Raw genomic sequence first — 25,019 nt, 5'->3', positions numbered from 1 at the left:
TCCTTACTAGAAATCATCGTGATCTTATGAGGCATCAAGCAAACATCACAAGCCAAGCTTGACATAGACACAAGGAGTATTGACTTGGTTGCCTCCACTATAGACAACCCTTTTTTTCTAGTGAAGCATATCCTTCCACTTCAAGTCAAGACATTAACCCATTGATCTCGACTAAAAGCTCGTTATCATTGGTCCTACTCTTGGAAGTGCGGAAGACACATCATCTCATACTAGCATTATCTTAATAATGCTTGAACTTAGGCTTCAAATGTACCCATCTTGGACATGGACCTTGACATGAGCTTATAGACACATATGACTTACTTGAACTGTTAGAGCCCCATCAATGTGTATTACATCAAGAACACAACCACATAAACCCAAGATTGTGCTGTGAACCACTCCAAACACCTTTTGAGGCTTAATCACCTACCACAAGAAGCATATTGCATTGACAATCACCACTCTTAAAGACAAGACCTTGCATTACCTTTACATAAAGTAGTCAAGTATAAATAAGGCTTCATTCCTTAAGTAATGACTACCTCGAGCTTTCATGAGGTTACAAGAAGCAAAAGTTGTGCATCATAGTGGCCTGGGTCTACGTGACCGAGTACATGCTCATCAAACCAAATTGACCATGCGTTGAGGATTCGGATTTACAACCAAGAGTGTGTGGTCTACAAAACCGTAGCATCTTGAGTGCGCTGTGCATTGAGTCAAAAGGTAATGCCCTCGAGCAATATCAATGGCATTATCATGGTGATAATGGCATTATCATAGTGATAATGCCCAAAACCCCCTCGATGCATTGTTGATCATTGCAATTTCTCGAAGCACGATCATGATCGGTGATAAATGTGATCATTGTTGAAGCATGATCACAATTTTTCAAGCGTAATAATCAAGAAGGATCAGCCCAAAGCATCATCGTCCAACTAGAACCTTCTTAAAGCTTTATGTCTTCGCATCATCTCGATGCAAGATCATAACGTGTCGAAGCATTCTACTCGAGACAATGAATGACCACTCCGCTCGCAATTTCATGCCTTTGCATAAATTATCATCAACGCAAGCTTTATGCCTTCGCATAAATTATCATCGTTGAACTAATATTGTTGAAACAAGAATCTTCTCGAAGTGACGTACCATCTCAAAGAATGACGACTAGATGAACTCGCAAAAAACGATGGGGACTTGTAGAAAATCCAACTCGAAGCAAAATATGATGACTCGACGCGAATCGCTATGAAAGCTCTAAGCATAATAGAATCACTACGCTCGAAGCAAAACTCAATTCCATCACTTCGCTTCCATCATTAGACACAAGGAGCTTTTGAATAATTCTACTTAGGAAAACTCTTCGAATGTAGGAAATTCTCTAAATTTTCTTAGGTACGTCTATATAGATTCCCTATGTAAAACTAGGGAATTACTTTCTCCACATCCCACGCTAGGGAATCCTAGACATGCATGTAAGAACTCTTTATATATAACTAGGGAATTTTCTAAGGGAATTTGTTGCCCACATCTTAAACTAGGGATTTGTTGGTCATATAACTAGGGAATTTAATTTCCCATATCTTAAACTAAGAATTTGTAGGTCATATAACTAGGGAGTCATGTTTCCCATACAACATAGTAGAGAATCCTAGGCTACACAACCAGGGAAGTGGGTTTCTCACATTTCATATCGGACAATTATAAATAGCTATATGAAGAACATAATATATATACTTCATGCAAAATTATACATAGTTTAAGGAAAATTATTGCCAAGAAAATTAGGCCTAAATTAAGTAGTCACTCAATAATACAACATTGCTTCTTCTCATCATTTTAAACAAAAAATTTCAAAATTCCTATCTTTCTTTCTCTAAAGAATAATTAGTGATGCACGGCCAGTCCTATAATTAAGGTAACTATTTATTTCTCTTTAGATTAATTGGTGATGCACCAACCCTATAATTAAGGTAACTATGTTGATCAATAATGTAATATTGAGCACCATGTGACATACGTCTCCAATACTTATGGAAATTAGGAACCCATTATAGTGTGCCATTTATGCATATTCTTTCAACACATTTCTAATACATGTGCATTGTAAAAGGAGATGAAAACGATCATCTTTCTCACAATATAAATGTCCTAAAATAAGCATTAGCATACTAAGTCCACCTCTGAGAAACTTCAATGCAACTTGCCTCCGAAGAAACATATTAAAACTTATAAAAGATATGTCATTCCATATTGTGTTATGGTTAATTTCCTAAAACAGGCATTAGCATACTAATTATTCTACCTCTAAAAAGCTTCAATACAACTAGCCTCCAAAGAAACATATTGCACCTTATAGAAAGATGCACTTACTATGATTATCGCAGATTAGGTTAGAGTTTAAAAACATATTACGCATGTCATCTATAATCAACCCTACATGAGGTTGAGTTAAGGGACACACTGCCCATGTCACCTATAAGCAAGCCTAATTGAGGTGTTAAATACTAAGGATTGTAATGGACAAAGTGTTCTTCGAGACCAAAGCTCTGAATCAAATGGATTGGTTTCTCAAGGTAGATATGTTTTGCCCATGTCACCTATAATGAAGCCTAATTGAGGTGTAAAATACTAAGGATTGTAATGCACAAAGTGTACTTGGAGATCAAAGCCCTGAGTCCAATGGATTGGGTTCTCAAGGCAGATATGTTTTACCTCACTTTCTTTGACATCAAGGAGTACCTATAAATAATAATACCTAGTTAATTTTGTGTGATCACAAGCTTTCTAAATTTTTAATTTTCTTTTGAGATTTCATAGGCCAATTTAGATTTTTTTCTTAATAAAGAATATAACCTCTTTCAAGCCCAAAACATTCAAACAAATAGGCCAATTTAGGATTTTTTTAAATAACAAATATATCCTCTTTGAAGCCCAAAGCATTCAATCAAATAGACAATCCAACTAATGAATCAATCTGGATGAAGGCACCTAGCCAATCTTGAGTATTTTAAGCTATGGCTATTAGTTTTCATGTTTTTTCATAGATAAATATCGCCCAAGGAGGATATTCACAATGGGTCAAATATAGATTTATTGAAAAGGATTATACTCATGCTCTATTAGTGTTTAAGGACAATACATTGCCCATCTTACATAGGATCCAACCTAACTTATGTTGAGATGACAAGCTCAACACATGCAGATATTAATGATGGACCGCCTGGTTAGATGGGTCCATACGTCTACACTTAGCACGTCAGTGGTTATTATGACTCTCACATGGCCACTGACTCATTGCTTATTATATTCAGGTTGTTACACCTATTTACAGTTGGCATAGTTATAGCGCCAGTCGACTAGTGTAGTCGGTTATGTATTGTTTGACTTAGTAGGCCACTTTCCTTTATGTTGTATCTTATCTATACTTTGTGTATATTGTAAAGTGTGTGGAAGAAGAAGAAGAAAGCAGCAAGAAAACGTTTTGGCCTCCATCTCTCTTCTTGTCTCTTGAGTGAGCTTCTCCTTGTGCATTCTGTGTGTGTTCGGCACAGCATCTTGAGCAAGTCCCCCCACCACACGATTCTTGACATGGTATCAGAGCCGCGCCACTGAGAGAGGCTGATTTTGAAGGCTGAAGTGAAGGAGAAGAAGCAAAGTTCGAGCAAGCAAGCCACGGGTAAGAAGCTCTCCCATCCTTCCACTCTCTCTCTTGAATAGTGCCTGTGGAAGCATCGGAAGCAGGGTCAAGCAAAAAATCTCAGATTGCTGTGAGATTTGGTGTGCAAGTAGAGCACTGTATATTCTGCATCTGAGGCTATTTCACGCCCTGTTTTAGAGCCACAAGGTTGCAGACAGCAGTTTCAGGGTATACTGTGATTTCGACTGTATTGACCAAAAGTGGGTGCACAGAATACAGATTGCGAATCTATAATTTTTGAGGTGTTTGCAGGAAGAAAACATAAGGTTTATCTGTAAACAGGTTGCAGATTACATGTACTATTGAGCAATCAGTGAAAAAAGTTGCTTGGTGTATTACTGTGCACGTGTTGTGGAAGATTGCAGAAGACTAGCTTGCTGTGCTATATCCTTGTTTGTGATAATGGCAGAGAACAGTGAAAATTCCATTATTGAGAAGCTCGACAAGAACAAGTATACCCTTCATGGAAGTTCTGTGTTATGAACTTCCTCATTGAAAAGGGCCTTTATGAGTTTGTCTCAGGTGAAGAAAAGGAGCCAGAGCTGGGTATCCCTCCGACTGCAGATGAGTTAAAAGCATGGAAAGAGTGGAATGTGAAAGACAAAAAGGTGATGTAATGGCTATCTACAGTAATTGATAATACTATGCTGGGACATATCAGGAATGCAGAAACTTCACATGCAGCTTGGATGATTTTTGAGAGTATGTTTTCAGTAAACACAAAGGCACGAAAGATTCAACTCAAGTAAGAGTCGAATGCCTTGAAGAAAGGGAAAATGTCTGTCAATGAGTATGTGTTGAAGGTGAGGAGCATTGCAGATGCTTTAGCAGCGATTGATGCAATGTGGAATGATGATGATTTGGTTACATCCACTCTCAGTGGCCTTAACAATGAGAAAGCATGGAAATCATTTGTTACTTCAGTATATGTATGGAAGCCATTTTCAGATTTTGATGAGCTGATCTCTCTTATGATTACTGAAGAGATCAATATGCAGGGTGATTCGTCTGAAAGAAATGGTGAATAGGTCCAAGCATTTTACTCAAGTTCAAGAAGGGGACGTGGTAGATCCTCTTCAAGAGGTCGTGGTATAGGACGTGGTAGTGACAATCAGCAAAACAGATTGAATCAGCAATTTGGTGATATGTAGGTTTGAGGAGGTCGTGGTAACTTTAGAGGCAAGGGGAGCTTTAGAGGAAGAGGTGGATGGCAGAACAAAGGTTCTAACAACTCTGGCATTGTGTGTCACTATTGTGGCAAAACAGGTCATATTGCAGCCTAATGTTATGCTAAGAAAGATGATATTCGCAGTGGTAAGTTGCAGCAAGGAAACTATGCATCATTTTCATGACAGAAATGAAGACAAAAATGAACGTCTGTTTGTTATGCAACATATGCTGAATGCAGTTACAGGAAAGGGAACACATGAATGTTTGGTATGTTGATTGAGGTGCATCTAATCATATGACTAGCCATGTAGAATGGTTTGGAGAGATGTAGGATTTGTAAAATACAGGTTCTTTGCAGACGGGTGATGATTCATACGACCCAATTTTACACATTGGAAAAGTTCCCTTGTCCTTGCATGATGGTAAGACAAAGAGTCTTTCAGATGTATTACATGTGCCATCTATTACAGAAAACTTGGTGTCAGTCGGTCAAATGGTAGAGCAAGGGTTGCAAGTCAAATTTAATGCAAAGGGCTACTTTGTAGAAGACTTCAATGACAAGTGTAGGTTGGTTGCAAAGGGAAGTAGAGTTGGATGTATGTTTACTCTGGATGCTGGAATTCCTATGATGAATGTTGCTATGTATGCTAACGAAAAATGTGTTGTTGTAGATATTGAAATTTGGCACAAACGCATTGGACATGCAAATGTACAAAGGCTAAAATTAATGCAGTCCAAAGGGTTGGTTACAGGTTTGCCTACATTTAGAATTGCAAAATTTCATAAGGTATGTGAAGCATGTCAGTTTGGTAAGCATGCAAGACAACCCTTTTCACATGACAGAGATGTAAGAAGAAATATCCTTGATGTTTTGCATACAGATATTTGGGGGTGTACACAAAATGTATCTCTTGGAGGCAGCTCATACTTTCTCACATTCATTGATGATTGTTCTATAAAGCTGTGGGTATATTTTATGAAGGAAAAGAGTGAAGCGTTTGAGCACTTTAGAACTTTCAAGGCTACAGTTGAAAGAGAAACATGCTTGAAAGTAAAGTTCTTGAGGACAGATGGAGGGGGAGAGTACCTCTCGAATGAGTTCAGTGATTTTCTAAGGTCTCATGGGATAAAGAGACAGTTCACATGCACGTATACCCCACAGCAAAATGGGGTTGCAGAAAGGAAAAACATGCATATTGTAGAAGTTGCACACGCCTTGATGGCTACAAAGAATATGCCTAAGCATTTTTAGTCCGAGGTTGTTCATACTGCTGTTTATAATATGAACAGAACTCCCACAGCTGCAGTTCATGGTATGACTCTTGAAGAATGCTTTACTTGCAACAAGCCTGATGTATCTCACTTGAAGGCATTTGGCTGTGTTGCATATGTTCATGTGCCAAATGAGCTATGGAAGAAGCTTGATCCAAAGGTAGAAAAATGTGTTTTTTTTGGAAACTCTTTAGAGCAGAAAGGGTAACATTGTTATAACCCTGGCACATGTAAGTTTAGAGTGAGCATGGATGTCATCTTTGATGAAATGAGCAGTTGGTATGCATCTAGTGGTGATGCATTGGATGATGATGATGATCATGACACTCATGTGTAGGCTGAAAAGCAAGAATCACAGACTCTTAGTGGACTCGAGACATCATCTGGTAGTCCTTGGTCTGGGAGACTAAGGAGTAGCTCTATATCTTCAGGTGCATCTAGTAGCACTACAAGTAAAGACAAAGGAAAGAATAAAGTGTGAGATGGCATTGATGTAGTTCTTGATGGAGACTCTAGTGGCTCAGAGAGCTTAGATGATGAGCTTGGCATTCCTTTAGTGAGGACTCTAGGTGTGCAAAGAGCACGCGTCAATGCAAAGACTCCATTGAGTGATCCAGTGGTACGCATGTCTAGCAGGATGAGATACCTTGCTAACAGATTTGGTTTTGAAGGTTATACATCTCACCATTATGCTTATATGGTGAAAGTGATTGAGGATGTTGAGCCCGCATGTTTTGAGGAGGCTGTTGGTCATGCTCATTGGGATGTAGCAATGGATGAGGAGATGGCTACATTAGAGGCCAATAAGACTGGGATCTAGTATCATTGCCAAAGGGCAAGAAAGCTATTGGGTGTAAGTGGGTTTATAAGATTAAACACAATGCAGATGGTTCTATTAGTAGGTACAAAGCTAGGCTGGTTGCAAAAGGCTATGCCCAGACATATGGTATAGATTATGAAGAAACCTTCAGTCTAGTTGCTAGGATGGCAACTGTTAGATGTGTGATTACTTTGACAGTAGCCAAAGGTTGGAGGTTGGAGCAAATGGATGTGAAGAATGCCTTCTTGCATGGTGATTTGCAGAAAGAAGTGTATATGAATCAACCAGCAGGTTATGAAGATTTAGAGCATCCCACGTATATGTGCAGGTTGAAGAAGGCGCTCTATGGGCTGAAGCAAGCACCTAGAGCATGGTTTGACAAGATCAAAGAGTATCTTGTCAATATTGGCTTTTATGTTTCTGATGCTCATCACTCATTTTATGTGAGAAAGGGAGATGCAGGTTTGGTCATCATAGTCATCTATATGGATGACTTGATTATTAGGTGATAGTGATAGTAGGATTGGTGAATTCAAGGACTTTTTGAAAAAGAAGTTTGAGATGAAGGATTTAGGTGAGCTAAGATACTTCCTTAGCATTGAGGTGATCAGATGTGATGATGGTATATGGCTGTCCCAAAGACAGTATGGCTTGAATATGTTGTCCAAGTATGGTATGACAGCATGAAAACCACTTTCAGTCCCGTTGGAGCAGAATGTAAAGTTGAGTGCTGATGTTGGGGATGAGATAGAAGACCTTACTATGTTCAGGAGGATAGTGGGGAGTTGGATCTACATGACCATTACAAGGCCAGACTTGAGCTACGTTGTTGGTCTTGTGAGTTAGTTTATGCAAGTACCTAGAAAGCCACATTTGAATGCAGTTAGACGCATATTGAGATATATGAAGTCCACATTACATTATGGACTTTTCTATGAGGCAGGTACAGATATACAGGTGTTTGGATACACAGATGCAAATTGGGCTTGTAGTATGTCTGATAGAAGATCTACCAGTGGATACATCTTCTCTCTTGGTAGTGCAGCAATTACTTGGAGCAGCCAAAAGCAATATACAGTTGCTTTGTCGAGTACAAAGGTTGAGTATAGAGGTGTTGCTATTGCAGCATGTGAGGTAGTATGGCTGCAAAAGTTATTGACTAATTTAGATGTGCAGGTGGAAGGTCAAGTTGTCATTTATTGTGGCAACATGAGCAGTATATAGTTGGCTAGGAACCCTATGTTCCATGCCAGGACAAAACATATGAGATACACTACCACTTTGTGAGAGAGAAGGTAGTAGCAGGTGAGATTGTCTTGGTGTATGTCAGCACACAGGATCAGATAGCTGACATCTTCACTAAGGCATTGGGTACATAGAAGCTTCAAAAGTTTCGAAGCTTACTTGGAGTTGCAGAGATGTAGTGAGCTTGAGGGGGAGTGTTGAGATGACAAGCTCAACACATGCAGACATTAATGATAGACCGCCTGGTTAGATGGATCCACACGTCTACACTTAGCACGTTGGTGGTCATTATGACTCTCAAATGGCCACCGACTCATTACTTATTATATTCAGGTTGTTACACCTATTTACAGCAAGCATAGTTATAACACCAGTCGACTAGCACTACAACGTATCGACCCAATAGCGACGTTTAAAGCGACGGAATTATTCATGGAAAAAATTATCCTCGTCATCGCTATTCACGTCGCTATTAGCGACGCGATCGATTCGTCGCTATTTGCATCGCTATTTGCGTCGTTATATGCATCGCTATATGCGTCGCTAACCCAATTAGCGATGCAAATAGCGACGCAAATAGCGACGCATATAGCGACGGTTGCAGAGTAAATTTGCGACACAAATAGCGACGGTTACAGAGGGGAAAAAAATAGGTAGCAGGGCATACAGCCTTGCCACCCTTCTAGCTATATGCACTAAATATTCTTGCATAATTCATTTGCCAATGTCAGCTACGTCTAATGTCTAAAAATTGTGTATCGGATTATTTAAAAAAAACTGAATCCTTTGATTGCAAAAGCAAGATATAATTAATTCGAAAAGGTATTTTGTAAGGAGCTTTTTCATCACTTGCTTAGGCCCAAGAAGAAAAAGAGATTGTGATTACAAAAGCTAGATATAATCAATTCAAAAAAGTATTAATCAAGGAGCTTTTTTATCACTTGTTAGGCCCAAGAAGAAGAGCTTCACTTCAAGCTTTCATTATAGTCAGAACCCTAAGGTATGAATAAGTCCCATTGATCTTCTTCTTACTCCAACTTATTCTCCCCCTTCTCAAACTCCATTTCTTGAGCTCATATTAGTTACTGTACTCCAAGTAGATCCATGAAACAAACAAATTTCTCTTTACCAAGTGATTTGGTAAAGATATCAGCTACCTGGTCTTGTGTCTTCACATGAAGTAGATCAATATGTCCTACAAGTATCATTTCTCTGATGAAATCGTAATGAATCTCTATGTGTTTGGATCTAGCATGATAGACGGGGTTGCTAGTTAGTATCCATATACACCTCAGGTTGTATACATAACCCTCATGCTACTCCATATATACCTCTTCAAGCAAGTCACCATTCATGAATGCATTTTTGACATCCACTTTTCATAATTTTCGGCCCTTAGAAGCCACTAATGCAATGACTATTCTCACCATTTCCATCTTAGCAACCGAGCTGAAAGTCTCCTCATAATCTAGGCTGTATTGATGTGCATATCCGTTTGTAACGAGCCGAGCTTTATACATTTCCAACAAACCATCTGACTTGCATTTCTCTTTATAAACCCATTTGCTTAAAGATATTGAGTACCTCATCCTTGTACTTCCGAATGTACAGCCATGTGTATCAGTTGAAATCATCTATCCAACCGACACTAGATTCTTGCAAATTTCGTTCTGCCATCTGTCCAATCGACAATAGATTCTTGGTAATAGAAGGTACACGTAGTACATCATGTAGGATCTTCTTTCTATCGTCATAGCTGTAGCAGTCTACCTTCCTACTGGTGGGCTGTCTCACACTTGTGCCTAGTTTCCATCTCCTCTTCTTCTCTAGTGGTCATTGTGCTCTATGGGGAGTACATGTTGCTGCACTAGAGGAGGCTCCACCTTGTACTCTAGGTGGCAGGCTTTGGCATGAGGCCTCTCCATGGCCGAGAAATGGGGACATGCTTGCTTGGTGCCTGCCATGCAAGCTCGAGGAGGGCAAGATGGAGAAGAGATAGAGGTTGGCTTCTCCTTTGTAGTTGTCCCCTCTCTTTTAGTGGATGTGGTGGCAATGGTAGTGGCAATGGCAATCTCTCTCTCTCTCTCTCTCTCTCTCTCTCTCTCTCTCTCAATCTTCCTTGCGCACGTTGATCTCTCTCACTTTTTCTCTCTATACACGCTTCATCAACAAAAAGAAAGAGAGAAGTAAAGAAAAGAGAAAAACAAAGAGAGAATAGATAATGCACTTACCTCAAGCTTGAAGAAGAATCCCTTCGCGCTACTCTCCTTCTTCTTCTTCTCCTTCACGGGTTCCCTCCTTCTTCTTTGCAGTTGTTCCCTCTCTTTTTGTGGTGGATTGGTGGTGGCAGCGACCTCTCTCTCTCTCTCTCAATCTCCCTTGTGCATGTTGATCTCTCTCACTTCTTCTCTCTATACACTCTTCATCAACAAAAAGAAAGAGAGAAGTAAAGAAAAGAGAAAAACAAAGAGAGAAGAGATAATGCACTTACCTCAAAGCTTGAAGAACAAAGAGAAAAACAAAGAGAGAATAGATAATGCACTTATCTCAAAGAGAAAAACAAAGAGAGAATAGATAATGCACTTACCTCAAAGCTTGAAGGAGAATCCCTTCGCGCTACTCTCCTTCTTCTTCTTCTCCTTCACGGGCTCCCTCCTTCTTCTTTGCAGTTGTCCCCTCTCTTTTTGTGGTGGATTGGCGGTGGCAGCGACCTCTCTCTCTCTCTCTCTCTCTCTCTCTCTCTCTCTCTCTCTCTCTCTCTCAATCTCCCTTGTACATGTTGATCTCTCTCACTTCTTCTCTCAATACACTCATCAACAAAAAGAAAGAGAGAAGTAAAGAAAAGAGAAAAACAAAGAGAGAATAGATAATGCACTTACCTCAAAGCTTGAAGAAGAATCCCTTCGTACTTCTCTCATTTTTTTCTTATTCGGGAGTTCCTTCCTTATCCTTTACACTTGTCTCCTCCCTCTTCATCGATGGTGGCAGTGGGAACGGCCTCTCTCTCCCTCTCTCTCTTGCTTGTTTGCAAACCTGTAAAATGCCATGCTCGGATTTTGACAAATTTTTATGAAGCCCCTCTCTCTCCTGTTTTTTATTTATCTCCATCTCTCTCTTCCTTCCCCTCCCTTCTTCTCTCTATTTCTCTCCCTCCTTCCCTCCCCACTCTCACTCAACTCATCTCATTGCAAAGACAATCAAATATAGAAAATTAAAAGCTTAAGAAACAAAGATATTGAAAGAAATGTCACCCCACCTCTCTTTATCTCTCTCTCCCCCCTCTCCCTTTACTTTTCTTTATTAACCTTCTCTCTCATTCTCTCATTGTTTTTCTATTTCTCTCTCCCTCTCTCTTGCTCTCTATTTTTTCTCTCTATCTCTCTTTCTCCCTCTGTCTCTCTTCTTTTCACTCTCCTTCCTCTCTTTACCTCACCCTTCTTTTCTACCTCCTCCTCCTCTCTTCCTTCCCTCTTCCTCTCTCTATTTCTCTCCCCCTCTCCTCTCCCTCTCTCTATTTCTCTCCCCCTCTCTCTATTTCCCTTTCTTTGTTTCCTCTCTCTTTGTTTTTTCTCCCTCTCTCTCTCGTTGTTTCTCTCACTCATCCTCTATCCCTCCTTTCATCTCTCATTTCTCTCTTCCTCTTTCTCTTTATTTCCTTTCTCTACCTTTTTCTCTCTTTCTCTCCCTTCATTCTTCTCCCTTCTTTCCTCCCTTCTTCTCTTTCCATGTATCTCTTTGCAAAGAAAAACAAAAAAAAAAAACAAGATAACACAAAAATAAAGCAAGAAGAGGCAATGTACCTACCTCAAAGGCTTGAAGATGAAACCCTTTGTACCTTCTCTTTGCACCTTCCCTCCCTTCTCCATTGCACACTTCTCTTTCTTCTTCATATATAGCGGCGGCAGCATGATGATGAGCTCCTCTCTCTCTCTCTCTCTCTCCCTCGCAAAGCTTTAAGCTCTCTCGCTCTCTCTTTCATTCTTTCTCGCAAATGTTCTCTCGACGAATGTTACGTTCGAGTTTTCGAAATTTTTTCCCCAGACCGACGTCGCTATTTGCGTCTCTATTTACGTCGCTATTTGCATCTCTATTAGCGTCGCTATATGCGTCTCTATTGGCATCGCTATATGCGTCGCTAATATTAGCGATGCAAATAGCGACGCTAATAGAGACGCAAATAGTGACGCTTTTAGCGACACCGCCTTTTTGCATTGCAAATGGCCGTCGCTATTGCCCCATTCCCTTGTAGTGTAGTGTAGTCGGTTATGCATTGTTTGACTTAGTAGGCCACTTTTCTTTATGTTGTATCTTATCTATACTTTTTGTACATTGTAAAGTGTTTGGAAGAAGAAGAAGAAACCAGCAAGAAAACGTTTTGGCCTCCATCGCTCTTCTTGTCTCTTGAGTGAGCTTCTCCTTGTGCAATCTTTGTGTGTTTGGCACAGCATCTTGAGCAAGTCCTCCCACCACGCGATTCTTGACAACTTAGGTTTTTTAAAAAAATGTATTATAATGGAAAATGTAATAGAGATCAAATCCTTAACAAGGAAAAATGGTTTGGTCTCTCAAGTCATATGTATTTTATTGCACTTTCTTTTATGTCAATGAGTATCAAAAAATAATTAGTGACAAGGGTACCTAGTTAAGTCCTTGCAGTAATCCCAAAAGTTTTACAAAAGGTTGATTTTATGTTGAGAATTGATATTAGGTCAATTTAGGATTTTCCTTAATCATAAATATATTCTCTTTGAAGCCCAATTAATTCAATCAAAAGATAATCCAGGTGAAGGATCAATCCTTACAAAAGTACCTAAACAATCTCGAGTATTTTAAGGTACGAATAATACTTTTCATATTTTTCATGGGTGCAAATATCCTCTAATAAGGAGGTTCCACAACAATTCAAATAAAAATTTATTAGAAAGGGATTTATTCATGCTGAATTGGCTTTAGTGATTAGAGTTACTCCACTATTTTTATTGGTTAACAACTTACTTGCATGCTCCTCTCTTGAAGAAAGAGAGTGTGTGTTTACAATATAAAAAAATATTATAGACTTAGTCCGTCACAAGACAATGTAAAGCTACATAAACAATATAAACGAGGATCCTCATGAGAAAAACCAAAATACACTTTATAGGGTGGCAAACATAAATAATGTAATGTAACGTGTCCACTTGTATCTTCAGGACACATCTTAGCAGTCCATAGGAAAAGATGTCTAGAAAGATCCGCCTAGCACTCCCATGGAATGTTACGGGGTTTGCGATCTAGGGATTTTTGCGTCTGCCACGTAGCGGAAGTATTCCGGCCGTTCCCACTTAGGATACCTAAATTAGGGTTTTTCTTATTGGTCATTTTCTAATGACAACTAGTGTCAGACCCAAGCGAACTACTTTACGCAGAAACACGAGGTCCAAAGTGGATTCACGCTGCACTTGGTTCAAGGAGAATGGGAAACGAGAGGGATGCAAAGCTCAACCTCTCTGCCATAAGACATAGTCCCATTCCATTCTCCTAAACAGCGTAAATCGGGTTCAATCATAACTCTAGGTCAACGCTTTTGTTGTTCATGTTCTTTGACGATCTTCCTACTGTCCATCGTGATTTGAGAAAAGTTCCCAGCTGACTGGGACCACCCATCCGTAGGACGGACCTATGGCCCATCCTCCGCATTTTCCTATCGTGGCGGGTTCGGTCAACTTTTCCGGCACGGTCAACAACCCTCTTGGTTAGGGTCAGACAGGTAGTCGGGGGTAATTGAAGCTGCCTCTCCCTTCAGGCCTTCAACCTAAAGTATAGATATCCATTTATCTTTTAATTCATTGATCAAACAAAGCCAAACAGTGCTCTAAAATCTGTAGCAAGCACAAACATTTCCATTGATCGTTTTTTTTGGCAAACTGCTAAGGAATGAATCCTTCCTTTTGAATGCATCCAGCACTCGATCCAGGATGACTTGCAACTAGGCAAGATCCCCTATATCCCGGGTTAGGGCGTACCCTATTAACCCGACTTGGTCAAACCTTAAGTTCATTGGTTATTTGAGTTTATCGGATTGGTCTTTAGTTTCCAATCAATCTTCTTTACTCAAGAAAGATACTAAATTAGGATGATTATTCATCCTCTTGCAAGATAACTTGTGTAAGGACTTGCCATCCTCGTTGCGAGAATTTGGCCATTCCCTTGTGATCCAATCACAAGATCGTATGACTCCGCACTTGTTGCACAAGTGTCGCATAGAACTATGAGACAATGGAGTCACGAAACAATCTATTTCAGGTTACTAGGCTGACGTTGTTAGACCCAGGGTTTCCAAGTTTCATCTTGTAAGATTCTTAGGGACAAACCCTAGTTCACCTTCCAAATATGTTGCACTATCCCTACATTTCGGTGAAAGTGGCCAAGTATTTAAGGTATAGGAGTTTCTGTTTTAGCAATACGTACGATTAGGTCACGTATTAATTTTCTAGTGAATTTCTTGGAATTTAACTCGTTCTAAACGAGTACTCCACGGTTTAGGTGTTTTAGATTTATGCCAATTTGTTTAACTCTAGAAGATAATTTTGATATCATTTCCACATGATTCGTTGTCTATGCGTAAATTGATTTTTCAACCCTAACTTATTGATTTGAGGTTAGGCATAGGTTAGGTTAATTCCAACTAATCTTCTTATAATCTTGCGAATAAAATTCATGCTAACAGGCAACATTTTCCTTGATAATTTATGTAGTTGACAAACAATAATTTCCTAGATTTATGCATTGTAAGAATCATTTCATGCTTTGCACTTTCCATGATGATTCATTGCGAAGAGGATATGGGTTAATAGTGCGATATGCAGTCTATACTTCTAGGCTTAAAGGAATTATACTATTTTAATGGACAATAATCTAGTTTATAATTCATTGCAATGCATAAAGCTATTTGCTAGAAATGCATTTATGCTTCCTTTATTTTGCATGTTTTATTGAAGCATTAATGACTAAGTTCCTTCATCGTGAGCATTTAGGACAAAATTTATATCCTATTTCTAACAATTAACCTTGTATGATTGAATTATAACAATATCAAATAAAAATTAGGAAGGAAAACCTAGGCTTGGGGTGAGATATCCACGTGGATGCTAGGAGACGACCCTCCCACGGCTGCGCCTTGGACTTTCTTAGGAGGCATTTCCGCCATGGAAGCAGCTTTACAACTCCTTTTTGATATTCCACCGTGGCTCTCTTTTGCAATAACTTGCACTGTCCGTCGAAAGCAGTTTTAGAAGTCTTTATCCGTGGAGTCGGGAATTCGAAAGGGGTGTTTCAGAATCTTTCACGACTAAGACCCATTGAAGCCATGGGGAAGGCTTAATGGCCTTTGTAAACTCGCATGAACGGGGAATAGAAAGATGTGGAATCCCTTACGAGTCTTTTGAGTGGAAAGGGAAGGTGTTAAACGATCCTCAACATTCTTCTTTCTTTTACGTGTGGGAAAAGAAACAAGGTGCGGGAGAGTTCCAAGGGTTATTTTTGCATGGGCAAGGAAAGGGCTAAGGTAAAATTTTCTTGGGGGAAAATGGGCCCTATAGAATATTAAGGGAGAACTTCCAGGGGGAAAAAGTAGTCTTTAAAGGCTATACCTTTCGGAAGGAGGGAAAAGGCCTAAGCGCCTTTAAAGACAAACTCGGAGGGAGGAGGGGGTAATCCAAAAACCCATAGGAAGGGGGCTAAGGGAAATTAAACACAGGGGGGTGGGGGTTATAAGACCTGTAAGGTCTTAGTTCTTTTTTGGGAGGGGGGGGGGAAGGGGGCTTATGAAGCTCCTTTTTAGAAGCTTCTACGTGTGGCAAGAGGGAAAGAGACATTGGAAAGTTGGACGGTGTGCTGACAAAGTGGTCGCGGGCTACGATGGTGGAGGCCAATGATAGCCTAGCAATACTTGACGTCTCCACCTCTCCCCTCTTGCAACAACAGCGGGGCAGCCTCTCTATCTCCCTCACGATTTTGGAATGGCGGCAGCATTTCTTCATCCTCCTTCGTACCTTCACCGCTTGGTTTTATTAGGAGGGGAGGGGGATCCTCCCTCTCCTACATAGTAGCACACATGGCCTCATCATCTACATGGGTGCCAGCTTGCTGCATTCCATGGCTTTCCTCCTTCCCCTCCAGCGCGAGTCTGCTGGGGAAGAAGGAGGGGATAGAAAAAATTAAAAAAATTTCCCCTTATCCTTTCTAAAACCGGTTTAATTCGGGATGTTACATTCTCTCCCCCTTGGAGAAATCGAGATGTCCTCATCTCGAGATAAACTGGGGGTATTGATGGTTGAGAATGCCTTCATATACGCAAAATGCATCCTCTTTGGGATAATCTTTCCAGTGGATGAGGCATTCTCTCAAAGTTGTGGATCATAATTGTCTCTCCCTAATGTCTAAGATCCTGTCAGGCCTTAGTTCAAGGACTCCTTGACTAGGCATTATAACTTGTTGGTCATCAAGTACATGGTTAGGATTAGGTACATACTTCTTCAATAGGCTAATGTGGAATACATTATGAACCTTTAGGTTCTCAGGGAGTTGCAATCTATATACATTAGGTCCTAGGCATTTGAGGATCTTGTGCGGCCCACAATACCTTGGACTTAGCTTATTGCAATCTCCTAAGGATAGGGAACTCTTCTTAGGGCATACGCGAATGAAGACCATGTCTCCTTCTTCGAAGATTCTATCTTGACGTTTCAAGTCCGTGTATGCCTTCTATCTATCCTTGGCAGCTCAGATGTCCTGTGTTATTAACTTTATTTGGTCATCCATCTCTTCCAACATCTGCCTTGAAGCCTCAACCCTTAAGGTTGGATCTGAGAATTTTAGGGGACTTCTGCAGTCATGACCATACAATGCTTGCAAAGGGGTCATCTGAATGCTTTGTTGGTAAGAAGCATTGTAGGCAAATTCAACCAAAGGAAAATATTGAATCCACCTCTTCGGCTCCCGACAACAGTATGCCCTAAGCATATTCTCAATAACTTGATTTACTCGCTCTGTTTAGCCATCTGTTTGGGGATGGTAAGCTATGCTAAAACAAAGTTGAGTCCCAATAGCTTCAAAGACAGCTCTCTAGAAGTGTGATGTGAAGAGAGAATCACGATCACTAAGAATTCTTCTGGGTAAACCATGTAGCTTGAATATCTCCTTGATAAACAATCTTGCAATTTCTGAGGCTTTATAGTTTGTTTTTACTGGAATAAGGTGTGCAACCTTAGTAAGCATATCAACCACAGCCGTTATGGAGTTGTATCCTCCCTGGACTTGGGGTAGGCCTACAACAAAATCCATACTGATGAATTTCCATTTCATTTGGGGAATGTCAAGTGGTTGTAGCTTTCCTGGCATCTTGACATGTTCGGCTTTGATACGTTGACAAGACAAACACTCGGTGACATATTTGAGAACATCACCTTTGAGCCTCTCCCAGTGGTAGCTCTTCCTAACTGCATTAAGAGTTTTGGCATAGCCATGATGTCCTGAGAAAGGGGAATCATTAGCTTCCCACAGTATCTTCTGCTCAAGTGACTGACTTGTTGGTACACACAGCCTTGTTCTATAGTAGACAAGTTCACTGTTGATAGAAAATTCATGATACTTAGCATGCAGCTTTTGGTTCTGATCTTTGATAGAGATCTCCCTTAGCATTGTTTGATAGGCTGGATCATGGCATGCATCCTCTCTAGCTAGCTCAAGTATAGGGTTGTTTGGCATAGATACTTTTGTAGCTAGAGATCTGGCTGTTGATGGATTCTGCAAGATTAGGGAATTAAGGAATGCCTTGCGACTAAGTGGATCAGAAACTACATTATATTTTCTTGGTCGGTACTTAATTTCAAAGTCATACTCCTCCAACACTTCAATCCACCAATGTTGCCTCATGTTGAGCTCATTCTGGGTAAAGATCCATTTGAGACTCTTATGGTCAGTTACTAGAGTAAACTTGTTACCCAACAGGTAGTGTCTCCAAAGCTTTAGAGCATGGATGACAACTAGCAATTCCAAATCATGTGTAGCATAATTCTTTTCATGACTCTTCAATTTCCTTGAAGCGTATGCTATTGGACGACCTTCCTGCATGAGCACACATCCCAAGGAAAGTATGCTAGCATCACTTACTACCTCGAACTCTTTATTGAGGTTTGGAAGTTTTAGAATAGGTGCTGATACCAAACTTTGCTTCAATCTGTTGAAGCTATTTTGTTCGGGAGTTGACCATGCAATGGAAGTTTGCTTCTTCAGTAAGTCCGTTAGGGGTGCTGCAATCAAAGCATAGTTTTTGATGAAGACCCTGTACCATCCTATTAATCCAAGAAAGCTCTGTATCTCTTTGACAGATGTTGGTGTCGGCCATTCTAGCACATCTTTGACCTTGGCTGGATCCACTGAGATTCCTTCTCTTGGTACTATGAATCCTAGATATTCAATCTGACATTTGAAGAATGCACACTTCTTCATCTTAGCATACAGCTTACGCTCCCTCATTGTCTCAAGGACAATCCAAAGTTGGGGTTCATGATCTTCTTCCTGTTTGGAATAGAATAAAGTGTCATCGAAGAAGACAAGCACGAAATCATCAAGATATGGCCTAAAGATATCCTGCATTAACCTGTTGAAGGTGGCAGGTGCATTTATAAGTCCGAATGACATAACTAGGAACTCAAAGTGCCCATATCTTGTATTGAAGGCCGTCTTTGGAATATCTTCTTCCTTGATCCTTATCTGATAGTAACCTGACCTAAGATCAATCTTGGAGAATATCTAGGCCAGATGTAGCCCTAATCTAGTAGTTGCTTGAGTTGTTCCTTCAGCTCAATTGCTTCTGGTATGGACATTCTATAAGGTCTCTTTGCAATTGGCGCAGCTAGCACTTTTCCTGGTACAAGTAACCTCATGACCATTTGCCAATTCCACAAGCAAGGTAGGTGCTTCTACTCTGGCTATTCCTAATCTTTTTGCACAAGTTGGTGAGATAAAGAAATGTGTACTGCCACAATCAATCAAGATCTTGAAACTTTTACCTTGATAGTCCGACGATGTCTGAATCACCAAGAACTAGCGATTCGGCCCTTTCTTGTGTAGAGCGGCATGGACTGTCGCCCTTTCAAACTCTGCTTCCATGGTCGGATCTTCTTCTTCGCGCATTTGCCTATTGGCAACGCAGGCGGTTCTTCCTCTGCCTTGGATAGCAGCTCCTTGACCATGGCCCATTCCTTGGAAAGGTGCTTGGCGATGTCCTCCACCAAGCTTGGGACATTGCCTATTGAAGTGACCGGGTTCGTTGCAGTGGAAACAATGGAGGTTTTGGCCATTGCCTTGAGTAGGAACAAAGTTGTTGATGTTGTTAGTCCTTGCTTTCTTTCTTTGTCCCTGATTATGACCTTGAACTCTCTTTATCTAATGTCTGAATGCTCCTCTGTTCGGGTCATTATAAGACTAAGTTTTGTTACCCCTTGGTCTAGCCTACACCTCTTGAATTATAGGCGCCGCTCGAATGAGTGCGTCCTTAAGATCTGATGGACGCATAGATTCGAGACAGGTATTTACTGGTGGATTTAAACCCGCACAAAATTTGGACACCTACTGTGTCATGTCTATCTGTGGTGCATACTTAAGAAGTGAGACAAATTTAGAATAATATGCATCAAGCGTGAGCCCCAGCTATTTTAGCTCGTAGAACTCATTCATTTTCTGCGTGCGATATGCAGGTGGAAAGTATCTTCCCTGCACGGCTTTCTTCAGCTTCTCCCAGGTAACTGATCCCTCCATGATCTCTTGATCCCTGCACCATTGCTTCCACCAAATCTTGGCTTCACCGATGAGCTTTAGCTTGGCGAGCATAGCCTGATTGGCAGGTGCAATACCGGCTGCTTCGAAGTAATCCTCCATGGATTCAATCCAAATTTTAGCATCAGCTTGAATGGACCTGCCTCTCCCATCAAACTCGGATGGCTTGATCTGCTTGAGAAGAAACTTCTTCTCCTGGATTACAGCAGTACTTGATGTAGGAGGCGAACCAGGAACTTGTACCTGGGGTTGTGCCTGGATAAAGGTTTCTTAACGTTATTATACAATAATTGTTATTGATTTATATTACATCTTCAATTTTGCTATCCCGTAAGCAATGTAGCTACTTAACTTTTTATCAATTTTCATGCACAATCAGACATTGATAAAAAGAAGTCTTATTTGTATTTATATGGGCATAGCCCTTTCGAAATACAACATTTCTTGCAATGATAAGCCAAGTGTTACATTTAGTTTGGGGAGAACAACGTTGTATTACATTTATCTACTGGAACTGTATAATAGTATGGTTTCAGGTCATGGATCTTCAGGAATCGGCAAATCATTGGAAGTTCAAGGTATCCTTTCCTTTGGAACCCATTCTTTTCATGGTGCCCTAACACTTTAGTCCTGTCGGCGGGGATTACACGAGTTACTTCCTCATATACATATGAGTTCATCTCAACCCTCCGACATCGAATATGTAGAGTTGAGTTTATGTGAGCTTCCAAAAAAATGAAAAACTTTACAACTTTCAGGTCTTCCAACCACTTGATCCTTTTTAGGTTGGTTTGTAAGTAAGAAAACCGATGGGCGACTATATAGTAGATTCCTGAGGCACCCATCCATCTTCGTTCCATGTACAAGGGTGATGGATTATAGATTTTCTCCAGGATGTTCATCATCTCAACCCTTTGTCTATAATGTAGAGAATGCATTGCAGTCATAAACATGACTCAAAATACCAAGAACTTGTTCCACGCTTTGTAATTCTGCAAGACAACATTGAAGGTAAGGAAATGTTTGGAACATCAACATTTGCTTTCCTTCTTCTTATTAAGATTTCATAAAACAATTCCATTGTTGGTTCGCTCTGATACCAACTGTAACGTGTCCACTTGTATCTTCAGGACACATCTTAGCAATCCATCAGAAAGGATGTCTAGAAAGCTCTGCTCGGCACTCCCATGGAATGTTACGGGGTTTGCGATCTAGGGCTTTCCACGTTTGCCACGTAGCGGAAGTATTCTGGCCGTTCCCACTGAGGATCGACCTGAATTAGGGTTTTCCTTATTGGTCATTTCCTAACGACAACTAGCGTCGGACCCAAGCAAACTACTTTAGTAGAAACGCCAGGCCCGAAGCGAATTCACGTTGCACTTGGTTCAAGGAGAATGGGAAACAAGAGGGATGCAAAGCTCAACCTCTCTGCCACAAGGCATAGTCCCATTCCATTCCCCTAAAACAGCATAAATTGGGCTCAATCATAACTCTAGGTCAACGCTTCTGTTGTTCGTATTCTTTGACAATCTTCCTGCTGTCCATCGTGATTTGAGAAAAGTTCCCAACCGACCAGGACCACCCATCTGTAGGACGGACCTATGGCCCATCCTCTGCACTTTCCTTGGGTTGTTTTAGTTATTTAATTACCTAACACATTAGTTGGACATGTAACAACCAGCTTCTTTAATTAACCCATTAGGCACTGGTTCCTTCACGTAATCTTATCACTTGACATAGAAAAACAATATTAGACAAGTTTCTTATTAACAGGTTATCATATTTATCTTTGAAATACAAGGAGTCCAGCCCGTAGGCTTATCCACAATCCACTCGAACGCTATCCACCAATCCACAAGGGTCACTAATCCAAGTTTCTGCCCATAGAGTAGTATACAGGCCTCAAGATCCAATCCCGAGTCACATTAGCCTCTTGTGTAGAGCCCGGAAGGCCAGGGATTTACAACAAGAGCCGCCTCTAGCACCCAAGCGTCCTCCTGTTCCAAGTAGCGCTCAACGAAGAGACCTATCGTGGCGGGTTCGGTCAACTTTTCCGGCACGGTCAACAACCCTCTTGGTTAGGGTCAGACAGGTAGTCGGGGGTAACTGAAGCTGCCTCTCCCTTCAGGCCTTCAACCTAAAGTATAGATATCCATTTATCTTTTAATTCATTGATCAAACAAAGCCAAACAGTGCTCTAAAATCTGTAGCAAACACAAACATTTCCATTGATCGTTTTTTTTGGCAAAGTGCAAAGGAATGAATCCTTCCTTTCGAATGCATCTAGCACTCGATCCGGGATGACTTGCAACTAGGCAAGATCCCCTATATCCCGGGTTAGGGCGTACCTTATTAACCCGACTTGGTCAAACCTTAAGTTCATTGGTTATTTGAGTTTATCGGATTGGTCTTTAGTTTCCAATCAATCTTCTTTACTCAAGAAAGATACTAAATTAGGATGATTATTCATCCTCTTGCAAGATAACTTGTGTAAGGACTTGCCATCCTCGTTGCGAGAATTTGGCCATTCCCTTGTGATCCAATCACAAGATCGTATGACTCCGCACTTGTTGCACAAGTGTCGCAAAGAACTATGAGACAATGGAGTCACGAAACAATCTGTTTTAGGTTACTAGGCTGACGTCGTTAGACCCAGGGTTTCCAAGTTTCATCTTGTAAGATTCTTAGGAACAAACCCTAGTTCACCTTCCAAATATGTTGCACTATCCCTACATTTCGGTGAAAGTGGCCAAGTATTTAAGGTATAGGAGTTTCAATTTTAGCAATACGTACGATTAGGTCACGTATTAATTTTCTAGTGAATTTCTTGGAATTTAGCTTGTTCTAAACGAGTACTCCATGGTTTAGGTGTTTTAGATTTATGCCAATTTGTTTACCTCTAGAAGATAATTTCGAGATCATTTCCACATGATTCATTGTCTATGCGTAAATTGATTTTTCAACCATAACTTATTGATTTGAGGTCACGCATAGGTTAGGTTAATTCCAACTAATCTTCCTATAATATTGCAAATAAAATTCATGCTAACAAGCAACCTTTTCCTTGATAATTTATGTAGTTGACAAACGATAATTTCCTAGATTTATGCATTGTAAGAATCATTTCATGCTTTGCACTTTCCATGATAATTCATTGCGAAGAGGATATGGGTTAATAGTGCGATATGGAGTCTATACTTCTAGGCTTAAACGAAGTATACTATTTTAATGGACAATAATCTAGTTTATAATTCATTTCAATGCATAAAGCTATTTGCTAGAAATGCATTTATGCTTCCTTTATTTTGCATGTTTTATTGAAGCATTAATGACTAAGTTCCTTCGTTGTGAGCATTTAGGACAAAATTTATATCCTATTTCTAACAATTAACCTTGCATGATTGAATTATAACAATATCAAATAAAAATTAGGAAGGAAAACCTGGGCTTGGGGTGAGATATCCACATGGATGCTGGGAGACGACCCTCCCGCGGCTTTGCCTTGGACTTTCTTAGGAGGCATTTTTGCCGTGGAAGCAGCTTTACAACTCCTTTTTTATATTCCACCGTGGCTCTCTTTTGCAATAACTTGCACCGTCCGTCGAAAGCAGTTTTAGAACGCTTCCTCCTTGGAGTCAGGAATTCGAAAGGGGTGTTTCAGAATCTTTCATGACTAAGACCCATTGAAGCCATGGGGAAGGCTTAATGGCCTTTGTAAACTCGCAGGAACGGAGAATAGAAAGGTGTGGAATCCCTTACGAGGCTTTTGAGTGGAAAGGGAAGGTGTTAGACGATCCTCAACATTCTTCTCTCTTTTACGTGTGGGAAAAGAAACAAGGTGCGGGAGAGTTCCAAGGGATATTTTTGCATGGGCAAGGAAAGGGCTAAGGTAAAATTTTCTTGGGGGAAAATGGGCCCTATAGAATCTTAAGGGAGAACTTCCAAGGAGAAAAAGTAGCCTTTAAAGGCTATACCTTTCAGAAGGAGGGAAAAGGCCTAAGGGCCTTTAAAGACAAACTCGGAGGGAGGAGGGGGTGATCCAAAAACCCATAGGAAGGGGGCTAAGGGAAATTAAACACATGGGGGAGGTGGGGGTTATAAGACCTTTAAGGTCTTAGTTCATTTTTTTGGGGGGGGGGGGGGGGGGGGGGGGAAGGGGGCTTATGAAGCTCCTTTTTAGAAGCTTCTACATGTGGCAAGAGGGAAAGAGACATTGGAAATTTGGATGGCGTGCTGACGAAGTGGTCGCAGGCTGCGATGGCGGAGGCCAATGATAGCGTGGCAATACTCGGCGTCTCCACCTCTCCCCTCTTGCAATAGCAGCGACAGCCTCTCTATCTCCCTCACGATTTCAGAATGGCGGTAGCACTCCTTCGTCCTCCTTCGTACCTTCATTGCTTGGTTTAAATAGGAGGGGAGGGGGATCCTCCCTCTACTACAGGGCAGCACGCATGGCCTCAACACCTACATGGGTGCCAGCATGCTGCATTTCGTGACTTTCCTCCATCCCCTCTAGCACGACATCTACTGGGGGAGGAGGGGATAATTTTTTTTTGAAAAAATTTCCCCTTATCCTTTCTAAAACCGGTTTAATTCGGATGTTACATGTAAAGCTACATAAACAATATAAATGACAATGCTCATGAGAATCGAAACCATAATACACTTTATGGAGCAACATACATATATCCAAACACCCCTGTTGATACTCGATAAATGATATAGTAGGAAATGATTACAATGGGATAAAGAAACCGATAATATGTTAGAACCATGAATGCTCAAGTCTATCATATACATAAGATGTGTCTTGAAGACAACACAAAGAAGACTCTTCAAGTGTGAAGAATGGGATAAGAAAACAACTTCCTACAAGCTCAAATATCACATATAGATAAGATATGCCTCGAAAATAACACAAAGATTACTCATTAAGTATGAAGTATGGGATAAAAAAACAAATCTCTATTAAAAAACAACTCTCATTAACATAAA

Source organism: Lygodium microphyllum, chromosome 20 (assembly GCF_053477565.2).
Source record: "Lygodium microphyllum isolate KBCC chromosome 20, Lygodium_microphyllum_v1.1.10, whole genome shotgun sequence".
NCBI lineage: Eukaryota > Viridiplantae > Streptophyta > Polypodiopsida > Schizaeales > Lygodiaceae > Lygodium > Lygodium microphyllum.
This window is presented reverse-complemented; position numbering follows the sequence as displayed.